The 17,161-nt window shown below is 41.4% G+C and overlaps 1 pseudogene; it reads left to right on the top strand.

Moving 5' to 3' along the window:
• The first annotated feature begins 9,712 nt into the window (after positions 1 to 9,712).
• LOC134891138 (5S ribosomal RNA) lies at positions 9,713 to 9,831 on the top strand (annotated as a pseudogene).
• Positions 9,832 to 17,161: the final 7,330 nt, after the last annotated feature.

Genomic DNA, 17,161 nt, shown 5'->3' with positions numbered 1-17,161 from the left:
GGATCGCTTGACCCTATCACCAAGGCCCCTTACATTCCATGAAATAATATTCACCATAACAGTGCATTGATAGTAAAAATACACCCAAACTACAGTGCCACTGCCAGCTACCAGACCTCCACACACTAAAATTGTACTCACATATACAGACATAGAGTAGAAATGCATAATCAAACAAAAATACCCTTTACAGCATAGGTTAAAAAAAAAACAATAAATCCCAACCACCTCCTCCCCGCATACCCACCCCAACACAGGTATACCTAGACCCAAACATTATAAAGAAAACCTCCCAGAAAAAGGGAGTCGAACTATAACAAAGTTAAACTAATAGAACTAGGGGCAACCAGTCCCATAGCCTACAGGACATGGAACCCCCAACCCTGAGAGCAAATATGTCGGCGGAGAGAACACATAGTTGTAATGCACACCCCGGCAACAGAAAAACAGTCAAATAAGAGAAAAGCAACAGAGCAGTGGGAACATATATTTATGCAGGAGTACAGTGTCACGGAGGGCCGGCACGCAGCGGTGGTTGCAGATCAATCCAGGCCGAGGCAGCCTGAGGGGTATCAAAGAAGTGCGTGCGGTTACCAGCGACCACCCTGAGACGAGCAGGGAATAGCATCGAGTATTGGAGTTGGAGATCACGGAGCCTCTGCTTAACCTGGACAAACAGAACGGGATTTTTGGACTTCCGCTGAAAAATCCTGGAACACTGCCACCCTAACACCTCCATGCTCCAATGGCCCCTGTGCCCGAGCAAGGCGCAATATAGCATCTCTGTCCTTATAGTGGAGAAATTTAGCAATAAAAGTTCTTGGTTGTGCACCAGGAGGAAGAGGACGGGTAGGAACCCGATGGGCCCGCTGCACTGCAAACTGTGGGGTGAAGGAATCTTTGCCGAAGGCCGACAAGAGCCAGGTCTCAAGGAAAGTTCAGGATTTGAGCCCTCGGCCTTTTCAGGGAGCCCCACAAATCGAACATTGTTTCTTCGTATACGCCTCTCCATATCAGTCAATTTAAGCTGACATGCTGACACACGAGACTCCAGAGAGGATAAAGGGGTAGGGACCGGCTTGTTAGAGTCTTCGAATGTGGAAATGCGGTTCTCCGTCTCCCTGACTCTTTCTCAAAGCTTCTGCATATCCTGCAGTATGAAAAAAAAAGTCTACGTGCACTTCAGCAACTTTGTCCATAAGCCGTTTCTCCGAGTCAGTAATCGCTTGCAGGAGCTGCGTCATCGTAACCTCAGGAGAGCCGGCCATATTAGGCGAGGGGGGAGCAGAGACCATATGTGGGGGGGATGAAGATGCAGAAGAAGCCGAGTCAGGATTCCTACGGGCAAATTTCGCCAGGAGTGCCGCGGCAGAATTGCCACGTCTACGGACCATGGGGCACCCACACACAAAAGTGAAAAAAATAAATAAAAATTAAATACAAATAAGACGCTAAATCAGAGAGTAGCTCTGTGGAGGCCCAGCGGTGGTGCAGCAGTTGCAGTCTGGGCTACGGGCAGCTTCACAGCACCAATAAAATGTGGTATTATTACTTTTAGAGTATCAACAGTCCCCAAATGTGCAGATGAAAGGACAGTACCACCAACAGTGTAAAAGGTTTAATTCCAGAGGGAAGCAATTCCAGGACAGGCTATGTCATACACAGTAGCAGGAGCATGGGGAGAATAGAGATCTGCCTCCAGTATACACCCTCACAGAGAACAGGGAGAGGAGGGGGTAGTCACCCAGAGATCCCCCACACGCACAGAGGCACAGCAGACACCTTAATATCAAGCTGCAACCAGCCAGGGGAGGCACAGGCAGGCAGAGGGTAACTCACTGCAGGCAATACTGAGGGAAGCCCTGATTTTCCAAAATGGCGGCCACCCGTCTCCAGGGTCAAGCGGGAGCCAGTAATCAGCCCCACAGCCAGCAAGCAGGGGAGAGGTGCACAGGGACTTCAGCCAGGCCGGCCGCAGCAGCGCTGAGGAGGACCAGGAAGCTGGGAGTGCAGGCAGCTCAGAGCGCCGCAGCCGCCCTTATCCAAGATGGTGGGCGGGACCTCCGGAGCTCCGGTCAGCGGGAGCGTGCAGGAATACAGAGCAATGCCCGGTCCGGGGGAGCAGCCAGCGGACCGCCAGGAGTGTGCCCCAGACGGGGACTGCCGCAGCCAGCAGTGAGGGGCCACCAGGGAGTGCAGGAGGAGAAGCAGATACAATCGGACGGTTCCAAGATGGCGGCCGGCTCACACAGGTTTCCGCACAGCAGGGGGAGAACAGGGTTTTAGGGAGCACGCCGGACCCATACACTGCACACCAGTGGGGCCCTCAGCAGTTCAGGTACAGAATAATGCGTTCTGTACCCACTTCTCCGACCAGCAGGATAGTGTACAGGATGAGTGGGTTTGGGGAGCCTGTAGACTCTATTCCTTGCTAGGCCACGTCCCCTTATTTTTACATATTTATTTTAAAAAAACTATAAAAATAACTTTTTCACATTGGCATTATGGGGTATTGTGTGTAGAATTTTGAGGGGAAAAATGTATTCCATTTTGGAATAAGGCTGTAACATAAAATGTGGAAAAAGTGAAGCGCTGTGAATACTTTCTGGATGCACTGTAGGGTTGATAATTTATAAAAATGCGAGACCAATGAAAATATACAATGTATTTTGTGAAATTAGAGAAAAGTATTGTATTACACTGAAAAGTGTCAAATGGTCTGTATACTAGACATGGTGTAAAACAATATTGGAAGTTCTACAAAACTATAGGGTGATAATGCACCAATAAATAATAAAATTCTTACCAGAAGACATCACCATTGTCAGCAGACCTGTGACAATACATCTTAACATTTTATATATAACAGGGTATGCTTACACTTGACAGACAGATGGTGAGGAGTACTGTATTACGCTGCCAGGCGTTATTAAAGGGTCTGTGTTCTAGACATGGTGTAAAGATACTTACTAGATATATCACCATTGTTAGCAGACCTAGCATTCTATATTTGCGTGACAGGATATATTTATATTTGACAGACAAATAATGAGTACTATATTACGCTGCAAGGCGGTATTAAAGGGTTTGTGTACCAGACATTACTATAAGCACCATTGTTAGCAGACCTATGATAATACATGTAAATACTCTATATTTGTGTGAGAGGATACGATTACACATGACAGATAGTAAGGAGTAGTGTATTATGCTAGAAAGCATTATTAAAGGGTCTGTGTACTAGACATGGTGTAAAGTAATATTGGAAATAGCAGAAAAGTGTAAAGTGATAATGCACCAATAAACAATATATATACCATAAATATCACCATTGCCAGCAGACCTACCAGGCCTGCATAATAGATATGGTGTAAAATATTGGGGGTTACATAAAATCATAAGGTGATAATGCACCAATAAATAATATACTTACTATAAGACCTCACCACTGTCAGCAGACCTACAAACCTATATCTAAACACTTTACATTTGTGTGACGAGACGCTTATTTGACAGACAGATAAGGAGTACTGTATTACGCTGCTAGGCATTATTATAGGGTCTTTGTACTAGACATGCTGTAAAGTAATATTGGAAACTACATAAAATTGTGTAGTGATAATACACCAATAAATATACCTACCAAATATATCACCATCGTCAGCCAACCTATTAACATACATCCCAATACTCCATGTCTGTACGATAAGATATGTCCACACCTAATAAATAAGGAGGAATATTGTATTACGCTGAAAGGCTTTACTAAAAGGTCTGTGTACTAGACAAGGTGTAAGGAAATATTGGAAATCATAAAATTATATGAGGATAATGCACCAATATATAACATACCATAGACCTCACTATTGTCAGCAGACCTATTAATATATATCTAAAAACTAAATGTCTGTGTAAAAAGACGTAATATAGACCAGCAATCCATATGTTCTGGGAATGCACAATATATCACACAAGGATTTCCAAATCCCCCTATGAAATATTTGGATGAATGATACGACATCCACGAATTACACAATCATATCAAACCATCATTTAATAAATACAAGAAACACACAGCGAGTCAGAAATTTTTTAATTATTAGATTTATTTATATAATTGTATGTTCGTTGATATTTCACGCAACTGGATATTTTAATAAATATGAAATAAAAGTTATATTTTATGAGCGATTAGAATAATACAGGTATACACTTTTTTTTCTTCTCTCTAAGTGCGCCAACCAAAAAGACAATCCTTTTCTTTCGCTTCACAGATAAATGCCGATTAGGTAAGCTATACTGTGCAGTTTTCATACAAACAGTACACTGATTTGAATAATTAGTACACTGGTGTTAGCGGATGTTCATACATGTGAACAAGTTTGTTATCACATAAAATACGTTGGTCTAGTTCAGAGATGCACTGCCTTTAAGCCCTTACGTGGACACCTGATAACTTGCATAGCAATGCCCTTCTTTATACATGGCACTGTGTCACAACTGAGGGCTTTTGTTGGTATCCAGAGGCCTCCGCTGTAGGGGCTGACGGATATTGGAATTTGGGAGGTGAGACATGTACCAGACAGCAGCAAGAATGCCCGAAGGCGTGACCACGACAACTGGAAAATAGCTTTCACGGGTTTTATTAAAATAAAGTCAAGTAAAGTGCGCTAAACAAAAAAGTCAAACAGAATCAGGATCCGGACTGTAAATGAAAGTTCAATATAAAGCCTGGGGGCCCAAGTGAGGAATACAGTGCTGTAGTAAATAATAACTGAAGTGAGGAGTGAAGCTGGGGATCGTAGGTGAACCTGTAAATAATAAAGTTTGTGGACAACTGAAGAAGAAGCTGGGGTGTGCTGGGAAACTGTAGGTGATGCTTGAGTTCATTGAAAGAATGTAAATGATGCTAGGGTTCATTGGAAGAATGGGAATGATGCTAGGGTTCGTTGGAGGACTGTAAATCAATGAGAAATGGCTGCAGGGATACCGGAGCATGGGCAATGGAGATTGCAGAGAATTGGAGCAATGAGTACCGCTATACCACTGAACAACACTGGAGGCTGAGGTAGCACCGCAGGAAGATGACTGCAGGAAGGAAACGCTGTAGACAAATGAAGCACTGACAACCCTTCAGTGCTGAGACCGGGATTTTATACCTGAAAGTGCACAGAGATTGGTGAGCAATTAGGCTCCGGTTCCAACAAGCACTGGGATAGGTGGAATATGAACATATGGTTAAAGTTCATCATGGCTGCGCCCACAGACCATAGCAGAAGGGGGAATCAGGAACTTAGAACTTGCATATGAAACAATAGCGGTGGAGGCCGCAACAACAAAGTCCACGCGCCCAGCGCGTCCAGCGGCCGCAGAGATGGAGGCAGCGGCCGAGGCACCCAGAGCACACGCGTCCAGACAGAGACCACAGGCTGCTCAAACCAGCGCCGCAGGCCAAAACACAACTACGGCCCGGGCCCGGCTCGCAGAAACAACCTCAGGAGACACTTAACTGGTAAAAAGCGGTGTCTAGTTACCCTGATCGTGACATCACCCCCCCTCCCTTCAGGAGTGGCCCCAGGACACTTCTTTGGTCTTCGTGGGAATCTGAAATGAAACTCCTGGATCAATTTGGGAGCATGGACATCAGAAGCGTGGGTCCAAGAACGCTCTTCCAGACAGTAGCCCTTCCAATCTATTAAATACTGGAGACGGCCGTATCTAATGCGGGAATCCAAGATCTTAGCAACTTCATACTCAACCCCGCGTCGAGTGTGGACTTTGGGAGCAGAAGGAAATGCAGAATGGAAACTACTTAAAATCACTGGTTTGAGAACTGAAACATGGAATGTCCCAGGGACTTTTAAGAACGGAGGTAACTGCAGTTTGTAGGCCACTGGGTTGACAACCTGCTCAATTGGGAAAGGCCCGATATAATGGGGAGCAAATTTAATACTCTGAACCCTCAGTCGTAAATTCCTTGTCGACAGCCAGACGCGGTCACCAACTTTGAGAGCAGGAATCGCTCTACGCCTCCTATCCGCGAATTTCTTGTACCAGGATGATGCTTTTAACAGAGCTGCACGAACATTCTTCCAGTTATTTGAAAACTGTCGAATTGTGTTGTCGGCCGCCGGCACTGATGTTGTTGGGAGTGGCTTGAACTCAGGTACTTTGGTATGGAACCCGTAATTGGTGAAGAATGGCGTGGAGATAGATGAGGAATGATACTGGTTATTATGGCAGAATTCAGCGTATGGAAGGAGTTGAGCCCAATCATCCTGGGAGGAAGAAACATAAAGACGAAGAAAGGACTCCAGGTCCTGATTCACCCTCTGTTTGCCCGTTGGTCTGAGGGTGATAGGCGGTAGAGAATTTCAGCTTGACTTGGAGTGCTTTACAAAGACTTCGCCAGAACTTGGCCACAAACTGAACACCTCTATCAGAAATAATCTCCACGGGGAGACCATGTAACCTGAAGATCTCTTGAATAAAAATTTGTGCCAACTTGTGAGCTGACGGAAGACCGGTGAGAGGGATGAAGTGAGCCATCTTGGTGAACCAGTCAACTACCACCCAGACGGTATTGAATTTGTTACTCACATGGAGATCCGTGATGAAATCCATCGAAAGATAAGACCACGGACGATGAGGAACAGCCAAAGGAACTAGTTGCCCCGCAGGTGACTGGTGGGGTACTTTGTGCTGGGCACATTTTGGGCAGGAGGCCACAAATTCAGCAATGTCCTTTTTTAGGGTCGGCCACCAGTAGGATCTGGAAACAAATTCTAAGGTCTTGCGTATGCCCGCGTGTCCGGCAAAGCGAGAGGAGTGTGCTCAATGCAGGAGCTTCCTTCTGAGCGCCGGTTTCACAAAACTTTTCCCTGGCGGGGGCATAGAGTCCATCCTCACTGTGGAGAAAGCCACTGAATTAATGATATAATTCTTGTCAGTAGACTCAGACTCATTTTCTTGCTCCCAGGAGCGGGAAAGGGCATCGGCCTTGCGATTCTGTGACCCTGGACAAAACTGAAATTTGGTTTGGTTCCGCACAGGAAAAATGTGGTAATGATGAACATAGATTAATACACAGATTGTAGAAAACTGTTCAGGGAATGACCAACGATACTAAGTTTAAATTTAAAGATTCTTAATGAAGACATCTAAATAATTATTTGAGTTGGTGGTGCTCCCAGAGTCAGTAATGGTTAAGCAAAGAGAAGAAAAAAGAAAGACTCTGTGTTGGGGCACGCTTAGAAATTTGAAATAAGTTTATTAAAACTTAACATTTAATTAATAACGAATAAAAGTAATGAGGAGTTTGATACAAAAAAATTGTTCAAGAACACAAAGTAAACATATATATTGACAGAAATCAGGATAAGCCTGATACAAAATTATGGGCACCTCGGTATCTTTCCATTTCCAATCAAGGAAATTCATCTATGAAGTGGTCTCTATTGATGCACTTTTTCAATTAAAGGGTATTCTTTATGGAGAAAGATACAGGTCATTTATTTCCAGCTGTGAATTGAGGACAATTATTATTATTTTTTATGCTGTACATATAATATTGATATAGGATATTCAAAATTGTGCATTAACTCCCATAGGGGGTTATTATCATCTCTTGAGAGTAAGTGAGTGCATATTCAATTTTTGTGGTTTGAAGCATATACAAACTCCACACTGGGATGACACTTTCACTTCTGGATACATTGGAACAAGTTTTGTGATTTGAAGCACATACAAACTCCACACTGGGATGACAATCAGTCCTTTTTGATGTGTTGCAAAGCATGTATAAACTTCACACGGTTATAAAATTCAAGCATGATCAATGTGTTGTATCATCTTCCTGCTTTCATATAAGGGATATTGATTGGTATGAAATTTGTTTTGAAATCAATGATTTATGATATTTTTCAATCCCATATCTTTAATTGATTATATTATGCATAGGAATTTTTAAACTTATTGAATCTTTTGACTCTGTGAATGATGTTGTGAGGCACGTGGTAATTCTACACAAACAACAAAGTGCGTATCATCCTGTTGGAGCTGGGTCCCTCATAATGGAGACCTAAGTCCTATGCATAGGCTATTGGGATCGTAAACATACAGATTTCTCTTTACTTACCTGCATCCATGATATGATGTATATATATGAACTGCATATGGAAGCGTTTGGAGTTTTTGTCATCTGATGGTTAGAAGTCGCACCCAGGGAAGCCCACTCTCCTTGCTATTATGGAAATGGGTTATATACCATAGGGGAGTTTACAAATCGACTGTGGTACTCGATAAGTGTGTCATCCGCAACCAATACTCTAACTAACCACTTTGTCTCTCTCCCCTCTCCCGGTTTTTAGGAGATCCAATATTTCCATTTATTTATTTATTTATCATTATTATTATTATTATTATTATTATTATTTTTTTTATATTTTTTCAGTGTTTGCTATGTGACCCAAGCCATGAAGATCCACCACACTAATGCATACTATGGCAATAAGATGAGCTACTAACAGTGCACGAATGCATTGCAACACTTCCAGCTGTGATAAAAAAAAATTTCCGTATATCCGGCCATCTAACAACGGTTACCTAGCAACTCCAGCCTCATAGCATAAACGGATGACTTTACTTCCGGCCTGACGTCCAGTTGAAACGCAAACTCCGGAACGCACGCGACCACATGACTTCCGGCCAAGAACGACACTTCCGGTCTGACGCGATCGCGGGATCCCGATATACAGAACATCTCAATGAACTATTCATACGGCAGCCACCTCCTCATGACTTTATATTTACACTTTCAGGTGTAAGAACATTCGCCAGCCTTCTGCTGTTTTTGATGTCTTTGATGTTTCCCTTTTTTTCACCAGCACAATTCCCTATTTAAAATGAGGGTGATGTCACTATGGACTTCCACCAATCGGAATCCCTAGTGATGTTAAGCCCTCCCAGTTCCCTCCCTCCTCTGCCTTAAATACAGCAGCTTTTTCCTTATGCCCTGACACAGTGAACAAGCCACCCTGGTGAAACGGTCCGTCTGTGCTCAGTGATGCTGAACTCTTTCTAGCTCAGATCACTTTTGGGACTCCCTGGTATTGTATGTGCCCATTTGGACTCCAGTTATTTAACTGATACTGATATATAATCAATATTGTTTTTTTTTCCATGTTTGCTATTTTTGATCCTTAATTATTGTTCTAAACCATTTTCTGGTATTTCCTTTTAAATGTAATACTTTTTTGCAGAATCCTTTCTGCATAAACAGGGTCTTATACCCATTTTGGTAAGCCTTTACCATGCAGCCTGTGTTTACTTTCCTTTTTCCAATTAATCGTTGATTTCATGATTGTTTTATTTCATAATTTACTTAATTTTTTGTTAATTTGTGATCTCACCACATTACCATTTCTTCTCCTTCTTCTAATTTTCCCACCACCCTTTTTTTCAATAGGTAAGCCTAACCCACCTCTCTCATCCACTGTCCGCTATATATCTATATAAGACAGTGGACAGCAGAAGGCAGGGTTTCCTCCCTATTCTGAGCATATCTCACTTCTATTTTTAGTACCCTCTCATCCAGATGCGAGACCACTCTCTGCAATGCTCACAGCAACAGAGAATCTGCGCTAGAAACTGGACAGCAGAAGTACCTTGTTGCTCACTACTCATTACACTCTCTCATTTGTGTCCTAGTGTTTATTACTGCCATATTTCAGCAGCAACGCCCAATCTCATCCGACCTTGGAAGCTAAGCGCTGATAAGCCTGATCAGTACCTAGTAGGGTGACCTCTTGGGAATATCAGGTGCAGTAAGATTGTGACCTCTGATCACAAACAGCAGAAGTGTTAGAGCAACTTCTGAAACTTACCTATTCCTTATCCAACTTTCCCGCAAACCTTCTATTTATCTACAATTGGCTTTGCCTTTAGGCTTATTTATCAATGCTCTTTTGTATCTTTAATAATCATACTTTTATCTTAAATGCTTTGTTATCTATAAGGATCTAGCCTTTTAGCAAACAGAATCTCTACCAGGTGATTACCCTCAGTCATTTGACATTTCAATTATGAACCTTTGTGCCTCTCATCTATTCTCATGAGGTTTTAGACTAGGTGCTTACCTACAATTATCACTGCGGTGATTATATGTACATATCATTTACCTCTACTCCAATTTTGAATTTTGATTAACTCAGGCACCTTAATAATATTAATTTTTTGTAATTTTTTATGTTTTTCAGTATATTTTTCACCACAGGTGCCCATAATTTTGTATCAGGCTTATCCTGATTTCTGTCAATATATATGTTTACTTTGTGTTCTTGAACAATTTTTTTGTATCAAACTCCTCATTACTTTTATTCGTTATTAATTAAATGTTAAGTTTTAATAAACTTATTTCAAATTTCTAAGCGTGCCCCAACACAGAGTCTTTCTTTTTTCTTCTCTTTGCTTAACCCTGGACAAAACTGCAACTTGAAATCAAATCTTGAAAAGAAAAGTGCCCACCTGGCTTGGCGAGGATTTAAACACTGAGCTTCTTTGAGGTAGAGAAGGTTTTTGTGATCAGTCATGATAGAAATGGGATGAGAAGCTCCTTCTAATAAGTACCTCCATTCTTCCAAGGTGAGCTTGATTGCCAAAAGCTCCTGATCTCCAATAGCGTAGTTACGCTCGGCAGGAGAAAACTTCCGTGAGAAGAAGCCGCATGGGTGTAGATGATCATCTTTAGCTCTTTGAGACAGTACTGCGCCCACTCCAACTGAAGAGGCGTCCACCTCAAGGACGAAGGGCAGGCTGGTATCAGGCTGTTTCAAAACTGGAGCAGAGATGAATCGTTCTTTCAACAGATGAAAGGCTTGAACGGCTTCTTCTGGCCATTTGGAAGGATTGGCACCTTTCTTGGTAAGAGCTGTAAGTGGAGAAGTCTCGAATAAATTCCCTGTAGTAGTTGGCAAACCCTAGGAATCTCTGGATGCCCTTGAGATTTACAGGAATTGGCCACTCTTGGATCGCTTGAAGCTTCTCGGGGTCCATCTTCAGACCAGAACCGGATACGATATACCCCAGAAACGGAATGGACTTCACTTCAAAGACGCACTTTTCCAGTTTACAATACAGATGATTGGTTCGGAGACGATACAGGACCTCTTTTACCCAATACCGATGTTCCCCCAGATCGTTTGCAAAGATGAGAATATCATCGAGATAAACCACAACATGACGATAAATAATGTCTCTAAAGATTTCATTCACAAAGTGTTGAAAGACCACCGGGGCATTGCTGAGCCCGAAATGCATGATGAGGTACTCTTACTGTCCGTCACGGGTGTTAAAGGCGGTCTTCCACTCGTCACCCTTTCAGAATTCGGATGAGATTATAAGCACCCCTCAGATCTAGCTTTGTGAAGATAGTGGCTCCGCTAACACGGTCAAACAACTCACTGATAAGTGGCAGAGGGTACCAATTTTTCACTGTGATGTCATTCAGTCCTCGGTAGTCAATACAAGGCCGCAGGCCACCATCCTTCTTTACGAAGAAGAAGCCTGCACCGGCTGGAGAGGATGAAGGCCGAATGAATCCTTTTGCTAAGTTTCTTTAATATACTCCTCCATAGAGTGGGTCTCAGGCAAAGATAGGCAGTGGCAAACGCAGGATTTGCATGGGGGGGGGGGGGTTTTCCAGAACTGGGTGGAGCCAATCACGGGGGTGGGGACTGTATATGCTGGGTCCGTAAAACTAGTGTGTCTGTGTGTGTATATATTTGTAAAGATATACGCGCTGATCCACCCAGTCCGAGTCTTATCATAGAGAATTGAATGCTCCTGAAGAATCCTCACTGGACACAACAGCAATCCTCTGCAGCCTCCTCAAGATGTAAGCCGTACCACGGGCTCAATGGGATTACATGCAGAAAGAACAAATGAGGGGAGCGGAGTATAAGTAAAGTGCTTTAACAATTGCTTTAATTGTAGTACATAGATACATACATATCAGTTCAGTAAACACGGCTCAGTCGGTCACCCTCGGTGCCTCCGGATAACATCCGATACGGAAACCTTCTGCCGGCAATTCACCGCTCACCGCTCTCCGGTATAAGCTCCACACAGTCAGGGCAGCATACAGGACGTCAGCACGTCCACTCTGTCGTTGCCACACCAACGCGTTTCAACCATCAAGGTCTTCGTCAGGGGGTGTGGCTATTGAATGTCTAGTCCCGTATTTATACCAGTGATACTAATTGTCCATTTGTAATGCGTATAATAAACAAACCTTTTCACACACAAAATCACACTCAATTGATACAAACTACATTAATACAATACATATCATAAAATAGACATAAATACATCTCATTTATTTAAAAGAGGGGAATAGCTTTCCTATAATTTATACAAGAATGCACTAAACTCTACTAAACCATTAATTAAGCGCAGGTGGCATTTATCTCAATTAGAACATATCCCCTACACACAAGGGATATATTAAAAGCAGTTGGATTCATCTTTAAAACTACATACAACAATTCATATAGATAAAAAAACTTAAAAAAGACACTTCTATGGTGGCACAGATCATGTAAGTATTTTCCTAAAAGAGAAAAAGAAATAAACAAACAAAAATAAGAAACAAGCAGGAGATACATAAGTTACATATAAAATACTCTATAGAGATATCAAAAATATTGCACAGAACTAGCACAGAGATGGAATACTAATAAGCAGAACAAAGGATCCAATGGATCAACAACAATGCATTGCAAAGTAAACCATCCCTATATCCAGTCTAATGCAAAAAAGGGATGATATCATATGTTTCATTTAATCCATCTGGACTTAATGTTTTTAATGTATGTATCCAGTATGTCTCTCTCCCGCTCAGTTTTTTTAAAATGTCACCTCCTCTAGGATCTGGGATAATATGTTCAATAGCTTTAAAACTAAAAACGTTATCTAAAAGCCCTCCATTACAAGAAACAAAGTGTCTAGGGACAGAATGATTCACCAATTTATTAGTTATACTCCTCATGTGTTCCAGTATTCTTATTTTGAGTTGGTGTTTAGTCTTGCCAACATACCTAGCCCCACATTGACACTCAAGTAGATATATAACCAGTGGCGGATCTTGCCACGGGCAAGCAGGACTTTTGCCCGGGGCGCCGCCTTCCGGAGGGCGCTGGCGCCATCCGGAGGGCGCCGCATTGTGGCAAGATCCGCCACTGCTGCCCGCTGTGTCCCTGTCCGCTGCCGTCCCCGTCCGCCTCCTGAAGGGAACTAGACGCTATGCGTCTAGTTTCCCTTCCTGGAGAGTAACTTTGCTGAGCGGTGCGCGATGACGTCATCGCGCACCGCACAGCAAAGGTCCTCTCTACGAAGGGAACTAGACTCATAGCGTCTAGTTTCCCTTCGTGGAGAGGACCTTTTGCTGTGCGGTGCACGATGACGTCATCGCGCACGCTCAGCATTCAAGCGGCGCTTTTAATGTACAGGGGGCGTAATCGACCACGCCCCCTGTATTAGGCCACGCCCCACTTCCTGCCCGGGCCCTCTGCGCCCTTGAACCGGCCCTGTATATAACAAATGTAGTTTGGCAATTCATTAACCCCTTAATATCCCAGTATCTAGTCCGATCATGATTCCAAACTTTCTTTCTCTCTTTGCTAACAAAAGGACACACTTTGCAATGATTACATGGGAAACAACCATTTGTATTTTTCAACCACAATTCATCCTTAATATTTGGAAGACTACTAGGGGCCAAAATATTTTTAAGGGTTCTTGCTCGTTTAAATATTACCTGTGGTTTTTTTGGGAGAACTCCTTTAAAAACAGAGTCAAGCTCTAAAACAGAGGTTCTCAAACTCGGTCCTCGGGGGCTCACACAGTGCATGTTTTGCAGGTAACCCAGCAGGTGCACAGGTGTATTAATTACTCACTGACACATTTTAAAAGGTCCACAGGTGGAGCTAATTATTTCACTTGCGATTCTGTGAGACCTGCAAAACATGAACTGTGTGTGCCCCTGAGGACCGAGTTTGAGAACCTCTGCTCTAAAACATCCCAGTGTTTACTAAGAATTTCTTTTATTTGTCTATTTTGGATATTATAACCAGTGACAAATGGTATGAATGGTTTATCAATCTTTTTCCTCTCCTTATATATCAACAAATCACTCCTTACCAATTTATCTGCTTTCTCTTTACATTTATTAATTACTTTTAGAGGGTATTTCTTTTCCTTAAAACGCTCCATGTTCTGCTTGTTCCTCATAGCAGCATCCGTACAGTTCCTCTTTATCCGCAAAAATTGAGAGTAGGGAATATTGGAAACACAATTTTTTAGGTGACAACTATTGTAATGGATGTAATTATTACTGTCCACCTTTTTTATATGAGTATATGTGCTAATATTTTTTCCCTGGAGTCCATTCACTAGTATCTAACACAAGATCTAAATATTCAATTTTCCTACTTAAAATTCGAGGTAAATTTAATATTATATTGATTCACATTAATATATTGCATAAAATAATTAAAATCATCCTGGGTTCCCTTCCAAACAACCAATATATAATCTATAAACCTATTATATTGAACAATATTTTCTTGAAAAGGGTTGTCATTATAAATGACTTCAGACTCCCACTTACCCAAATACAAGTTAGCGAAGCTCGGCGCATAGGGAGTACCCATCGCACAGCCTCGTTGTTGGTTGTAAAACTGACCCTCAAATACAAAGTAATTATTTTTTTAAACATAATCAATACAAGATAAAATAAATTCTCTCATGGACTCTCCCATTTCACTATCTCCTCTTAAAAAGTAATCAATAGCTTCTACACCTTCTTGATGTGGTATGCTGGTGTACAGCGATTCTACATCCACTGTACACCAGCTATACCCTGGATTCCATTCCAATTTACTTAAGACATCTAATATATGCGTAGAATCCTTGACAAATGACTTCAATGCTGGTACATATTTCTTAATAAAAATATCGACATATTGAGACATTTTTGCTGTTGCCGAGTCAATACCGGCTATTATCGGCCGCCCTGGCGGCTTATCAAGCCGTTTATGTATTTTAGGCAGCCAATAAAAGATAGCTACTTTTGGATGAGGATTGGATACAAATTTAATCTCCTCTCTTGTAATGCATCCTTTATTATAGCCCTCCTCTAAAAGAGTGTAAATTTCTTCTACTATTCTTTCACTGGGATCAGTGGTAAGTTTAGCATACGTAGTCGTATCATTGAGAAGTCTATACGCCTCTTCCAAATAATCTACTCTATTTAAAATGACTATACCCCCCCCCCCCTTATCAGCCATCTTGATAACTACATAATATTTAGTTTCTAATTCTTTAATAGCACATCTCTCATCCTTTTTAATGTTATCTTTGCATATTCTATAATTTTTACATAAATCCTCTAGATCTTTCAATATCAGTTTGGAATAAGTTTCAATATAGCTGCCTCTGGATTCTAAGGGATAGAAATATGAACCTTCTTTTAAACCCGATTTGTTGTCTGCCATTGCTGGCATACAACTATTACCACTACCTTTTTTTTTTTCCTGTTTTAAAAAATGTCTTTTTAATGTCAAAGTACGAATAAATTTATTCGCATCAATAAACAAATGAAAATCATTAGGGTTTGTATTAGGGGCAAATGACAACCCAAGTGATAGCAGTTTAATTTCATTGGATTTAAGCTCAAAGTCTGATAAATTAAAGATACCACTATTTAGTTTAGATGTTCTCTCCTCAATTTGTTTCTTCTTTCCTCCCCTTTTTCCTCTCTTACGTCTTCCCGGATTTTTCTTTTCAGTCCCATTCCTGGGCTGTTCATTTCTCTCCTCTCTTTCCATTCTATCCGTTCCCTCCATTTTCTGCCAGCCTGAAAAAAAGCCTCCTTTTCATCCCCATTTCTCTTTGGTGTATCCAAAACACTATATCTATTATTAGTGGGAATATTAAAATTATCCCTTCTATAGCCTCTATTATGTGATTTGTATGGAACCTTTTGCCAACCATTATTGTTACTTCGGTTGTCGTTACGTTGATAATACATATTATTCCTATACCCAGTTATATTTCTGTCTCCTTTAACATCATTTCTATATGCTTTATTCCAATTTCTTATTAAACCTGCTTTATAATCCTCAAGATCTCGTTTGAACTTTCTAACCTTGGTATCAATAATATCCATTTCTAATTTTCTTATCCTATTATCACTAGCTGTTTTCATATCCATAAATTCTCGTATTTCTTTGATAGGATCTGTCTTTTTTTCAAGTTCACTAAGTTCTAAATCAATTTCTACCATCTCTTTCTTTCTCTCTTTAATAATTAGTTGCATCAAATCATTAGACCACTCATCCAGGATCTGATGCCACATATCCATAAATGTTTTCCTATCATTCCCAAAAGTAGGTGCTTTATTTATGCGTAATCCTCGTGGGATCCGTTGTGCCTCCAAATAATTTTCCAATGTAGTTATTTCCCAACTAATTTTCATTTCTCTTATATGCAATTTTTCTGATAAGGCACAAATAGAATCTAAATCACAGTCATGATCATTAGAAATACTAGTATCTTTTCTCACATTGCCAACCTGTTCATTAAATATCTTATGACACTCTTCATACCTCCTTTGTCTTTTATCCATTATAAAAGACTACCTCTATTAAAAACAATAGCCACACCAGTTAGGCAACGACAATATAATATTAATATTCTAAACAAGGAAAGTGAATACTGCAGCGATATAATAGGTATAAAAGAATTATATTTGTAAAGATATACGCGCTGATCCACCCAGTCCGAGTCTTATCATAGATAATTGAATGCTCCTGAAGAATCCTCACTGGACACAACAGCAATCCTCTGCAGCCTCCTCAAGATGTAAGCCGTACCACGGGCTCAATGGGATTACATGCAGAAAGAACAAATGAGGGGCGCGGAGTATAAGTAAAGTTCTTTAACAATTGCTTTAATTGTAGTACATAGATAGATACATACATATTAGTTCAGTAAACACGGCTCAGTCGGTCACCCTCGGTGCCTCCGGATTACATCCGATACGGAAACCTTCTGCCGGCAATTCACCGCTCACCGCTCTCCGGTATAAGCTCCACACAGTCAG

Source organism: Pseudophryne corroboree, chromosome 3 (genome assembly GCF_028390025.1).
Source record: "Pseudophryne corroboree isolate aPseCor3 chromosome 3, aPseCor3.hap2, whole genome shotgun sequence".
NCBI lineage: Eukaryota > Metazoa > Chordata > Amphibia > Anura > Myobatrachidae > Pseudophryne > Pseudophryne corroboree.
The sequence above is the reverse complement of the archived record's forward strand: the minus strand, read 5'-3'. Positions and strand labels throughout refer to the sequence as shown.